At 37.5% G+C, this 14,466-nt stretch overlaps 1 long non-coding RNA gene across 2 annotated transcripts in view; it reads right to left on the minus strand.

The window, feature by feature from the left end:
• Window positions 1–12,562: 12,562 nt before the first annotated feature.
• Window positions 12,563–14,466, minus strand: part of LOC105489448 (uncharacterized) — a 52,221-nt gene continuing 50,317 nt past the window's right edge. For both annotated transcript variants that reach the window (XR_011625176.1, XR_011625177.1), the window contains one exon: window positions 12,563–12,740. This is a non-coding gene — a long non-coding RNA (uncharacterized lncRNA). The remainder of the gene's footprint in view (window positions 12,741–14,466) is intronic.

Raw genomic sequence — 14,466 nt, forward strand, 5'->3', positions numbered from 1 at the left:
TATTTTTTAAAAATACGACTACTAAATTGTTCTAATATTAAATGTTTAAACACCAGTCAGTTTTTCTCCCTTTCCCCATTTTTTTCATCTTTATTTTGGACTGAGGGGTACATGTGAAAGTTTGTTATATAGGTAAATACGCATCATGGGGGTTTGTTGTACATATTATTTCGCCTTTGTGAAACAGTAAGTCCCTACATATGTTGGTCTATCTCTGTGATTTTAGTCAATTTGCTTTTGTAAAATGTATCTAACTTTTCATGTGCCAGTACCACAGTATTTTTTTTAATACCTGATGGGCTAGTTTATTCTCATCTCTTCCCACAAACTTAATGGTGATTCTTATTGGTTTCTTTGTATAAATGTCACCATTTTCAAAAAATGAAAATAAATTCTGGTTGACATTTATAGTGAGACCACAACAAAAAATTGTTTGGCTATTATTTAATAAATACACTACAAGCATTTTTATACAATTTCCTTTGTAGATATATAAAACTGTGTTTTTCATTTGTGGTTCCTTGATTACTAGAAAGGTTGAACTTCTTTAATTGTCCATTAGGTATTTGTGTTTATTATGCGTGAATTGCTTAGTTAACTTCCTTTGCCTTATGTTTGTCTTTTAGATGATGAGATAAATATTTTTTTTATTATGAAATCTATCTTCATTTCTAATTTGCTAATGGCTGGTATTATAAATGGATATTGAATTCCATTAAATGTATTTTAAATGTGTTGTATGCATCTTTAAGATGATCAAAAGTAATTTTTCCTTAAATTGCTACTTTAGGATATTATGTAAGTAGATTTTCTGCTGCTTAACTGTATTTGCATTTCTAAGATATATCTGACTTAGCTTGCATTTTAATTAATTTTTGCATCTATATTCATAAGCTAGAATTTATTCAGCAGGCATTAGTTTTGATAGTCTTTTCTTATATTGTTATACTTACTTTTAAATCAAGGTATAGTAGCCTTAAAACACAAATTGAGTAGCTTTTATTTTTTTCTAGGTTTTGAATTTATTAAAAATGAAATAAGGATGATTGGTTTCCTTAGTTGGATTGAAATATTTGACCATAAAATTATCTGGGACAGATACATTTTCATGATGTGAATGGGTGAAAAGGGGGTGGTAAAAATCATATTATTGGTTCATTTTCTTTCATGGTTATGATAAGCTGAAGAATAACACTCCATATTATCCACATCCTAATACACAGAACCTGTGAATGTTACTTGGTATGGCAAAGGGGGCTTTGCAAATATGGTTTAGTTAAGGTATTGAGATGGGAAGGTTATTCTGGATTCTTGAGGTGTGCCCTAAGTGTAATGACAAGTGTCATTATAAGAAGGAGGAAAAGGGCGATTTGCCTACAGAGGAGCAGGTGATATGATGATAAAAATGTTGTGCCGTTGAAAGGGACAGGCAATCAGCCACAAAACACAGGCCTCCAGAAGCTAAAAAAGACGGGAAAATGACTCTCCTCTAGAGTCCCCAGAAGGTATCAGCCCTGCCAACACCTTCCCTTTATCCCTGTGAAACTGATTTCAGACATCTGGCCTCCAGAACTGCAAGATGTTAAATCCCTGTTGCTTTAAGACAACAAGTTTGGGTTGATTTGTTGCCACGGCAACGGAAAACTAATGCAGTAGTTTTTGGTATATTGTTTATCTGTGGTTTCCATTTATAGTTTATAAAATTTTAGTCAATTGTATTTGTCTTGAAAATTATCACTTTCATTTCTGCTTTTGTATTATTTATTAGCATTAGGCTTTGAAAGTCGTCAGATTCAAAATGGAGTCACTTGTATCAAACTTTGGCAGATGGAGCTGGGGAAAGCCATGAAGTGGGGAGTCTCATGCACCATTTGCCTGATAACAGGAACTATCACAAGGGACTTTCCCAAATCGCAGCTCATTACATGAGTCACAAGAGGACAGCCAGCCACTTAGACAAGAACACTTGCGTGACACACTGTCTCACAAGCGCAATGCAAAACTACAAAGCCCTAACCCTAACACTAGGATAACAAGCCCACCCAGTGACTGCTCACTCTAGCCAGTCAGCACTTGCCAGCCCTTAGAAATCACTGCCAGAGCCAATAAACTTTCTTTCCAAACAATTTGGGTGACCTCCTCTTTCCCCAATAAACACTAACCTTTTCCTTTGTCCTCTGCACCTACCAGAGACCACCCTGATCTGTATGGATGTCCTGGATTGCAATCCTACTTCTTGTACATTGTTCTAAATAAAACCTTTTTATTTAGGGATCCATCTGTATATAGTTTTATGTTGACAGGACTTTCCTAGATAATTGTTTTGTGATTTTTACGTCATTCATTTGGCCTTCTCCTAGTTAAGAAAGACTCCCCAATATGCTCGCAGATTCCCTGGAGCCAGACTCAGGGGCATCCCAAATCCAGGTGGCTTCAGGCTGTCATGTAGCTTTTGGCTTCTGCTCTCCTGCTTTTCAGGCCTCCTTGTACTGAGCCTAGGGCTGCCTTTGCTTTAGACCTTCAGCTCGCTCCATGTGCACTTAACCCAGGAAGGCTCGTTTACTTGCTATGCCACAAGAAGCCCCCAAACACTGCACTATTTCCTTTTCTGGTTTTGCTGCTTCTGTACTTTGCATCACTGTTGAACATACTGGCTAAGACCGGGGCCAGATGGGAGCATCTGAGCTGAAACACAGCTCTACCCCCAGGTACTTCTGTGACTCGGTAAGTTAAGTCACCTCCTAATGCCTCTGTTTCCTCAGCTATAAATGAAAATAGAAATAGTATCCCCCTCGTCATGGGTGGAGAAGATGCGAAAAGATTTGTGAACTGCTTCACGTAGTGTTTGACTCACAAGAGCTCATTACATTTCTGGTAAAATTGTTACTACCATTAAGATGAATTACTTTGCCCATTGAATGCGAAGCTTCCGAAGCAGATCATAACTACCACTGAGATGACTTACTTTGCCCATTGAATGACAAGTTTCCAAAGCAGATCATAACTACCATTGAGATGAATTACTTTGTCCATTGAACACCAAGCTTCCAAAGCAGAAAGGTCCTCACATGCTTGGTGTTCAGCATCAGCCCATGCTCCTTGCCCTGCCTGCATCCTTGCAGTGGTCACCCTCACCTTGCCTCCTCTTTCCAAGGTCCGGGCTCTGTCACCTCTGTCTGGACACCTCGGTACTGTCCTACTGGTCGCTCAGAATCTGACTCCAGATATGCACCCTCCCTGCAGTCCACTCCGATTTTTCCTGTGAGTCTTTGCCTGGCCCATCTCCCTGGAGGTAGCCCTCAATGTTCCAGGAGCAACAGCCAAGCCAGTAGGATGGTCCCAGTCTCGTGGGGCTGACAGCAGTCACCCACCTGCCCCTCTTAACAGCGCAAATGCTTCCTGAACATCCAAACTGGCACCTGACTTGTCCTCCCAAATTTACCAACAAGGTATTGGTCACAGCGGGAAGACTGGCTAATTCGTCTCATGGTTTTTCTGATACTCAAACTATTCCTCTTTCTGAACTAACCATCCTCAGTTTCCCATTGTTCATCAAAACCTTCATCCCTCCTTCTTTGAAACCTCTTCCTGACCATGCCCAACCACCTTTACTCTGACTCCAGCCTCTGGGGGCCCCAGACTTTGACGGTCTCCCAAAGTGCTCAATCACTGATAAAGTATCAGTATAAATCACTGATAAATGTATCAAAGTAAATTATCAATTTATTTCTCTCATAACAGGTATGAAAGTAAACATTCATTTGTATCTTTTTTTTTCTACGAGTGTTAATCCCAAATAAGCCTGATGATGTCTTCTATTTTTCTCCTTGACCTGCTGGATTTTTCTGTGCCCCTATCCTCCACTTCTCTCAACCATCTTCTCTCATTCCCCCGTAGACTCCATTGTGTTCTTCACCATGGACACACGTAGAAGAAACTCAATAGACTTTTAGGGAATCTAAACGTTTTTTCTTTCCTTGTGGCTACTAATGTTATACAGCAATCTACTTTTATAAACTGGAGAAAATAATGAAACTGGCATTCATATCATGTTTAACTTATTTTATTGTTTCAACAACTTTTCAATTCATTATGCCATGGCCCAGATTGCTGCTTGTGAAGGAAGTGGGGGACTTGGCGTGGTTGTTCATTCTGGAAATGGGGAAGCAGAGAAGCAAAGATGGAGCTCTCCCCAGAGCAGAGGGTCTTTGCCTTTGCTGGGTGCCACTTACACTTTCAACACAATTTTACCTAAAAAATATCCTATTTTGGCATTAGATTCCAATTTCTTCATGTTCTCAGGCTGTATTTCTATCATAGTCTACTATCATGTGCTATAATACTATAAGAAGATGCCATAAAATGATTATGTTACAAAACTATATTATAATATTTTATAATACTAGTATACCGAAGATAGATCAATCTGAGCTTTGACTCACCTGTAAATGTCATGGACAGATCGTTCTGATCTGTCGTGCTTTTTAGACTGAGATCAAATTTTCAGTTTTGGTTTTAATTTCTAATCATTCCATTGGATTTGTATCTGTTTTAGCATCAAAAATAAAATAGAAACCATGCCAAACTCCAAGGCAAGCTTTCCGATGTGCTTATTCAGTGTGAATGTCAGCTCCAGAAGCTTGTACGATATTTGTTTGAACTTGGTCTCTAAATCCTAACTGTTACCTTGGAATCCAAGGAGGCTCTGAGATCAGCTACCCAAGGGCCCCCTGTTTTAGCTGATTTATAACATGCCTGCTTTCAGGACGCCAAGCTTTTCGGCCCATTTTAGGATTTCAGAATGTACTGTTTTATGACAGGGTTGAAGTTTGAATGCCAAAGGCAGTTACTTTTCCTCTTTTGTCTGTTCCACACTTCGTTAATACTTTATATATTGAGCACCCACTTCTGCATCACTGCAATGGGCAGCATTTCTGCAAGTTATAAAAATGAACTATTAGTACAAACTTTTAAATAAGCTTTTCTAAGTCTAATAACAATATGGGCACAATGGAAACTTAAGAACTTGAAAATCACAGAAAGTTGAAATAGACAAAGGAAACAATGAGTATATTAAGTTCATTCTTGCTCTCTCCTTCTCTTGAAAAAGAGATATAGATATAAATATAGATATAAAATTAAATGTATAATTAACTCCTTCCTACTCAACTGACGTATGGCACATCTTCAAAGCACTGTCACATAATAATTTGAAAAATACCCTCCCTTCTCCCTTACCCCCCAAAAACAAGTTTATTCTAAAATTCATCATTATTACTGAATTATTTAATTGCAATTATAGATGGTTTGCTTAGAACAGCTATTTTTCTTCTGCTGTACTCAAACATACTTTATTTTATTGGTTACCCTTTTGCTTTTATTTTATAATGTCTTCATCCATTCTACTTTCAAACTTCAAAATAATATCTACTTTCATAGAGGTCTTTTATAATCCTTATTAACTTTAATAATCTTCAAATTCTAAGTTAGCCAATATTTTCTAAATAGCAGCACAGGATAATAAATGAATGAATCATTCCCTATTAATTCCACATCTTAAATGAATTATTAGTTCCATATCTTATATGAATGCTATACATTTGAACCCATTAAGATATACTTCTACACAGTAAATGTATTACATTACGTGTAAGACTATTCTAGAGTGGTTTTTCTCTGTGGATATTAGATGGACTGTGTGAAAATATGCCTTACATTAAACCAAGATAAAATTCTAAGTTGTGTATAGCCTCTCTTTTTGAATAATAATTAGACAAGTGTTTGCAAAATTTGATCTCACTTATCAAGGAACAGAGTAACTTTCATATTCAAAGGATTTCTTACTCACATTCCAGCACATTGCAATGCAGAAATAGGAGTCGGAGATGATGAGGCAGCCTGTGCAGGGCCTGGGAAGAGAGCGATGCACGCAGGGAATTGCAGGGAGTTCAGTAAGGCTGGAGCCACCGCAGGAAGGGAGAACCAAAAGCCGTGAGCCTGGCCTTACCAGTAGAGAATTTCCATTTGGGGTCTATGACCCACACTCACCCCTACCTCAATGCTACCCCCAAGTCACAACACATCATCCTTCCAATTCAGGGATTATATGCTCCTAAATATGGATTTTTTAACCTTTATTTTAGGTTTTGGGGTACATGTGAAGGTTTGTGACATAGGTAAATGCGTGTCATGGGGATTCTTGTGCATATTATTTTATCTCTGAGGTATTAAACCCAGTACCCAATAGTTATATTTTCTGCTTCTCTTCCTCTTCCCACCTTTCCTCCTCAGATAGATCACAGTGTCTGTTGTTTTCTTCTTTGTGTTCATAAGTTCTTATCACGTGGCTCTCACTTATAAGTGGGAATATATGGTATTTGATTTTCTATTTCTGCGTTAGTTTGCTAAGGATAATGGCCTCCAGCTCCATCCATGTTACCGTGAAAGACATGATCTTGTTCTTTTTCATGACTGCACAATATTCCATGGTGTATGTGTACCACATTTTCTTTATACGATCTGCCATTGATGAACATTTAGGTTGATTCCATGTCTTTGCTATTGTGATTAGTGCTGCAATGAATAGTCATGTGTATGTATCTTTAGGGTGGAATGCATTATATACCTCTGGGTGTATACCTAGTAATGGGATTGCTGGGTTGAATGGTAGTTCTGCTTTCAGCTCTTTGAGGAATCACCATATTGCTTTCCATAGTGGTTGAACTAACTTACACTCCCACCAACAGGGTATAAGTGTTCTCTTTTGTCTGCAACCTCACCAGCATCTGTTGTTTTTTGACTTTTTAATAATAACCATTCTGACTAGTATGAGATGGTATCTCGATGTGGTTTTGATTTGCATTTCCCTAATTATCAGTGATATTGAACTTTTTTCATATGCTTGTTGGCTGCAAATATGTCTTCTTTTGAGAAGTGTCTGTTCATGTCTTTTGCTCACTTTTTAATGGGGTTGTTTGCTTTTCTCTTGTAAATTTGCTTAAGTTCCTTATAGATGTTGGATATTCTACCTGTGTCACATGCATAGTTTGCAAATATTTTCTTCCATTCTGTACATTGTTTGCTCACTCTGATGATAGTTTATTTTGCTGTGCAGAAGCTCTTTAGTTTAATTAGATCCCACTTGTTAATTTTTGCTTTTGTTGTGATTGTGTTCGGTGTCTTTGTCATGAAATCTTTGCTTGTTTCTATGTCCAAGATGGTATGGCCTCGGTTGTCTTCCAGGGTTTATTAAAACTATTAAGTTCTGGGTTTTACATCTAAGTATTTAATCCATCTTGAGTGTATTTTGTATATGGTATAAGGAAGGGGTTCAGCTTCAATCTTCTGTATATGGCTGGCTAGTTAGGGAATATTTTCCTTATTGCTTGTTTATGTAATCTTTGTCAAAGATTGGATGGTTTTAGATGTGTAGCCTTTTTTCTGGGCTCTTTATTCTGTTCCATTGGTCTATGTGCCTGTTTTTGTACCAATACCATGCTGTTTTTGTTACTGTAGCCTTGCAGTATAGTTTGAAGTCAGGTAATGTGATGCCTCTAGCTTTGTTCCTTTGGCTTAGGATTGCCTTGGCTATTCAAGGTTAGAAATCAAGGAGCCCTTTGAAAATAAGGAGAACAACACACCAGAGTCTCTGGGACACTGCTACAGCATTTTAAGAGGGAAATTCATATAAATTTTTTTGGTTGCATATAAATTTTTAAATACTTTTACCTAGTTCTGTGAGGAATGTCACTGGAAGTTTGATAAGAATGGCATTTAACCTATAAATTGCTTTGGACAATCTGGCTGTTTTGATGATGTTGATTCTTTCTATCCATTAGCATGGGATGTTTTTATATTTGTTTGTGTCATATCTAATTGCTTTGAGGAGTGTTTTTTAATTCTCATTGTAGAGATCTTTCACCTGTCCCTGTCTGGTTAGCTGTATACCTAGATATATTATTTTTGTGTGTGGCAATTGTGATGGGATTTCATTTCCGATTTGGCTCTTGGCTTGGATGTTGTTGGTGTATAGGAATGCTAGTGATTTTTGTACATTGATTTTGTATCCTGCAACTTTGCTGAAGCTGTTTATCAATTGAAGGAGCTTTGGGGTTGAGACCATGGTGTTTTCTAGATATAGAAACATGCCATCTGCAAGAAGAGGTAGTTTGGCTTCCTCACTTCCTACTTGGATGCACTTTATTTCTCTCTCTTGCCTGATTGCTCTGGCTAGGACTTCCAATATTATGTTGAATAGGAGTCATGAGAGAGGGCATCCTTGTCTTGTGCCAGTTTTCAAGAGAAATGTTTCCAGCTTTTGCCCATTCAGTATATGTTGACTGTGGGTTTGTCAGAGATGGCACTTATTATTCTGAGGTATGTTTCTTCAATATCTAGTTTATTGAGAGTTTCTAACATGATGGCATGTTGAATTTTATCAAAAGCCTTTTCTGTGTCTATTGAGATAATCATGTGGTTTCAGTCTTTAGTTCTATTTATGTAATGACTCCTATTTATTGATTTGTGTATAGTGAACCAACCCAGGATCCCAGAGACAAAACCTATTGAATCATGGTTGATTAACTTTTTGATGTGCTGCTGGATTTGGTTTGCAAGTATTTTGCTGAGACTTTTTGCATCAATGTTCATCAAGGATATTGGCCTGAGGTTCTTTTTTTGTTGTGTCTCTTCCAGGTTTTGATATCAAGGTGATGCTGGCCTAAGAATGATTTGAGGAGGAGCCTTTCCTCCTCTTTTTTTTTTTGGAATAGTTTCTGTAGTAATTGTACCAGCTCTTCTTTGTACATCTGGCAGAATTCAGCTGTGAATCCATCAGATCCAGAGCTTTCTTTATTGGTAAGCTATTTATTACTGATTCAATTTTGGAGCTGTTATTGGTCTGTTCAGGGAATCAGTTTCTCCCTGGCTCAGTCTTGGGAGGGTGTGTATGTCCAGGAGTGGAGCCATCTCTTCTAGTTTGAGTGAATACAGGTGTTCGTAGTTCCTGATGATTATTTTTACTTCTGTGGGGCTAGTGGTAAGATTCCCTTCATCGTTTATAATTGTGTTGATTTTGATCTTCTCTCTTTTCTTCTTTACTCATCAAGATAGTGGCCTGTTTTATTAATTTTTTCAAAAAACCAACTTCTGGATTCATTGATCTTTTGCATTTTTGTGTGTGTGTCTCTATTTCCTTCAGTTCTTCACCGATTTTTCTTATTTCTCATCCTCTGCTAGCTTTGGGGTTGATTTGTTCTTGCTTCTCGAATTCTTTAGGTTTTGAAGTTAGGTTGCTAATTTGAGATCTTTTTAACTTTTTGATGTGGGCATTTAGTGCTATGAATTTGCCTCTTAAAACGCTGTAGCAGTGTCCCAGAGACTCTGGTGTGTTGTTCTCCTTATTTTCAAAGGGCACCTTGGTTTCTACCTTAATTTAATTATTCACCCAGGAGTCATTCAGGAGTATGTTTAATTTCCATGCAATTGCATGGTTTTAAGTGATTTTCATTGTCTTGGCTTCTATTTTTATTGTGCCATGGTCCAAAAGTGTGTTTACTATGATTTCAGTTGTAAATATGGATCTTTTCCATGATTGGCAACACTCATACAGGTTACCTAGCCTGGAGTGGAGAAATCCTTTACTTAAATGCTGTGGGTATATCAAACAAACAACATCTTTATGGTCAAGGAGTATGGATATGGAAGGGGATATTAGGAGTGGAATTAAGGAACGAAGACCAAAAGACATTCTGAAAAGAGGGGCTTTGTGTGAAGAGATGAAAACAGTGGGAACCTTTTTGAGAAACAAATGAGCTATGCTCATTTTCCCCCTTAAAATGCAATATACACTCATTCACCACAGACACCCCCCCCACACACACACACACCCCACTACATATGCACATGCAGAATTTACTTTAAATTTTAGAGGATGTAGGTGCTTTCCAAAGACAAGGTTCAGGGTCCTTACCCAGAGGGAAAACCTCTTCCAGCAACTGCATCACTGATTTCCCACACCCACTCCGGATAGCACAGAGGAGAGAGCGAGAGGTAGACACAGAGGAGAGGGCACATTATCTCAGAGAATAGGGGAAACACAACAAAAGACACAACATTTGTGTCATCAGAGCCCTGGAAGAAGGGGTGCACGATGAAGAGGATAAAAAGCTCACAAGAATATAATAGCTGAAAATTTCCCAAATTTGAGAAAAGCCATAAATATATAGATCTAAGAGGCCGAGGAAATCCCAAGTAGGATCAACTTAAAGAAATCCACGCCAAGACACATCCTAATCGAAACTGCAGACAAAAAGAAATCTCAAAAACAAGACAAAAATCTTGAAACCAAAAAGGAAATGGTACCTTATTTCTAGAAACACACACAGCAACCTGATAACTCTCCAGAGAATTGTGCTAAGGCAAAAAGACTGTCCCTAAGAGTCACATGTGTACAATTCCGTTTTTATCACGTTCTTGAAATAAGAAAATTACGAAACTGAAGAACAAATTGGTTGTTGCTGATGTTTCAGAAGGGAGAGTGGATTGGGAGAAAGTTTGTTATGACTATAAAAATACAAAATGAAATATCTTTGTGGTGATGGAAATGCCCTATTATTTTAACATATCAGTGTCAATATTCTGGTTATTGATATTGTGTGATAATTTTTCAAGATGCTATCATTGGGGGAAACCTGGTAAAAAATCATAGTATCTATATTATTTCTTACTACTGCTGCATTTGAATCTACATTTATCTCAAAATGAAATGATTAATTTAAAAAACAAAATATGCTTGAATATTCAAATGGACCAGGTTAAGTAGCTTTCACTCTTTAAAGAGCTTTCTTTGTTTTACTGGATGCTATTGTTTTACTGTCTTCTGTATGTTAAGGACAAAGTTTTCAGAAGCGTGGAATAAAACAGAAGTTTCTGCTGAGATAAATTTATGTCAAACCTTCCCTCTACAATAGCTTTAGAGACATGCAATCTTTTGTGGCCACTAACACTTTGCATCCATTTTTCTTGTATTGATTTCTGTGTTTTGTACAAAGGTCTAATAAATCAATCAGCTTAAAATAAATGCATATCACTGGAAATTATCAGTAAAATAAAAGGGCAATGGAGAATACTTCCCCAGAGTAAACTTGTGTTTGTTTAGGAGTAGCCATACTTAAATTATTTTGGATTGACTGTCAAAAATCTGAGAAAGTTATAACTAGAAGCTGTAACTAAAAATGGAATCCTTAATCCTGTCACATATCATTTCTTATTCCTACATGCAGTCCTTGGATTTACATAGTGATTTTGAATTAGATCCTAGAACGTGGTCTAATTGATCAATATGTTAAAGTAAAGCCTTCAAACCAAGGTTTGAAAGAGCAGTGCCTCGACTGTCACAGAACACGTGGTGGGCTGGGAATGGATGCTCTGTGTTTGGAAGTCACACCACTGTTTTTTTTTGGTTTTTTTTTTTTTTTTTTGAGACGGAGTCTGGCTCTGTCGCCCAGGCTGGAGTGCAGTGGCCGGATCTCAGCTCACTGCAAGCTCCGCCTCCCGGGTTCACGCCATTCTCCTGCCTCAGCCTCCCGAGTAGCTGGGACTACAGGCGCCCACCACCTCGCCCGGCTAGTTTTTTGTATTTTTTTAGTAGAGACGGGGTTTCACCGTGTTAGCCAGGATGGTCTCGATCTCCTGACCTCGTGATCCGCCCGTCTCGGCCTCCCAAAGTGCTGGGATTACAGGCGTGAGCCACCGCGCCCGGCACCACTGTTTTACTTACTAAAGGCCATTTGTGTCTAAATAACGATATAAAAATACTAAAAGGTGACTTTAAATTTTTTATTTGCTATACAACTGGCATACTGAAACTAAACATTTAATAACTATTTATTTTAACTATGGCTCTTCCAAACCTTTTTTTAGTACACCATTCAGGAATATTCACAGTGGCATTTTATGGGCTATAGGTTTTAAATCTATACTATACTATCGGGTTTACAAAATTAAAGTACCACTTTTACCAAGAAATATTTTAATGCATTTGAACCATATCTAATGAATTATTTAGCAGTTGGAATATTATTTTTCTCTAAATAGATTCTTCATTGTGCATATGTTGCATCTTTAAACTTCTATTATTACCTCTCTGAATGTTATCATATTAATAAATGATAGCAGGAAGAGCTCAGGAGTTTGCTTAATTTCTTTAGTTGTTCACTGCTTTCCAGTTCAAAACTTGGCTGTTACTACCACTACTAGAAGTGACATGTATTTGGTATTTCAGTGAGCTGGGAGACTGCCTTTATTTTGCTTACCATCTAAGTCTGCTGGGCTGCATTTCCATGATTTCTCTTATTTGCTTGAATTTTATTTATTATTTTTTGTTTACTTGCTCTTACATACCATTACTGGAGAAAATGTGGGTGTCTTGTAGTGTACCTCTACCATCAGAATGTCGTTATCTTTCTCCGATTAGGTTTATAGTACTATTTTGATAAAAACAAAGGTCTGGGTAGAGAAAATTTTATCTATTTTAACTGAATTTTATTTATTTGGTGTCTTTCTCAGTTATAAAAGTTCTCTGTGAATACTGAAATGCATCTCTCATTCATTGTGGCTGCTGGATAACAGTCCTTCACTCTGGATTTGATGATGTTGCCTGCACTTACTTTACACATTTTTGTTTCTGTTGGAATCATCTGGATCAAATTGTAGAGCTTGTCAGGAGCAAGGACTTCCAACTAGGGTTCAATGACCGAAGAACATTGTTAGTTATCTCAAGAAAAACTATAAATATGATGTACTTTAACATCACACATTGATTGAAATAAAGAATCTGACTCTAATTTGAATGTTTGGCTGTTCACAGCTTAAGTTCCATCCTTCTTTCTCCCCCTTTTTCCTCATATCTGTCAAAGCCAATAAAAAGCTTCCATGTTCCTTCCTTTAGCAAAAGTGGGAAGTTCAAATGAGTAATCTCAAATCAGAAGCAGGAGCCTTCAAACTACCCCAAGCCTAACCACAGGTAAAGCTGTGTCCGTGAGCCCACTTGGCTGTCTCAAGTCATATTTGGACCTGCCTGGCAGTCTGTCCTGATTCCCCCAGAAAGCCTCATTATTTGGGTAATAATACTTTTTTATATCCTCTTTGTGTGTGTGTGTATGTGTGTGTCTGTGTGTGTAATCATTTTCTCAAAATTTGAATGATATTTTGGGTTGAGGGATTCATCCTGCCTTCCTGAGATGACTATAGCATTAACCATGTCCTGTAACATCTGTCATTTACGAAGATGTCATAAAACATCACAAAATTATATAAACTACTGTGTATACTTTAAAGTATATTATAAATCATCCATCTTTGTTGTTTTGACATTAGTTAAGAAAAAAACTTTTATTTAGTGTATGCACTTTTCATCACTTCTGGGTGAGACATCCTGGATTAAAGATAATGATTTGCATTTTTTTATTATTATCTAACAGGCTTGGGAAGCATAGGTGCTGTCATCAATTTCTGAGAGTTCTGGCGTTTCTCTTGTCATTAGTTTTGGTACCCGCTTCACCGTCTTCTTTGTTAATCTTGGCTCTTGAACGTGTCCACAATGATCACCAGACTTGGTGGCTGTTCTTTGTCTTCTAGTGAATATAAATTACTAAACCTATAGATGTCACTAAGCAACCCTTATTACCACACAAGTCCAACTTCAGTGGACAGGAGGCAAGTCACTGAGTGTTAGAAACAAAAATTCTAGCCTGACCTGCAAACTTTCCCCAATCTCTATTTTTACAGACTATTCAAACCCAATTCCTTTTGTAACTATGAACACTTCGTCTTTATTCATTAAATATAAGTTTGTTAAAGAGGTAATTGAATGAATAAAGGTTACATCATTTCTAAATGCCTCTCTCTAACACCCTTTTCTAAAGCAGATGGAGAAAGGTAGAAGTGACATGGTTTAGCTGACACTTTAGTGCGATCTCTGTCAGGATAATGATTTCCCGGTAGAGTCAACCTGGGTACTTGAATGCAGCTGATCATAAGAGACTTGTGGGCTTAATCATTACAAAACAGGGATAAACTCTAAGGGACATGTACACAGTAAGACTTTACATAGTAACTTGTTGGTGACATTATATGTCAGGTTACTTAATCCAAACCTGCATAAAACCTCCCTAAATCACTCAATTATGTGGAGGTCCCAGAAATTATAGCCTATCTCACTAGTTATGAGAAAAAAACGTGCCTGGGCTTTTGTTTTTAAATGTATTCCTAGGCAGAGCATGGTGACTCATGTCTGTAATACCAGCAATTTGGAAGGCTGAGGTGGGTGAGTTTCTTGAACCCAGGAGTTTGAGACTAGGCAGAGCAACATGGTGAAACCCTTTCTCTCCAAAAAATACAAAAATTATCCGGGAGTGGTTACATGTGCTGGTAGTCCAAGCTATTTGTGGGATTGAGGAAGGAGGA

Source organism: Macaca nemestrina, chromosome 6, assembly GCF_043159975.1.
Source record: "Macaca nemestrina isolate mMacNem1 chromosome 6, mMacNem.hap1, whole genome shotgun sequence".
In the NCBI taxonomy this organism is placed as follows: domain Eukaryota; kingdom Metazoa; phylum Chordata; class Mammalia; order Primates; family Cercopithecidae; genus Macaca; species Macaca nemestrina.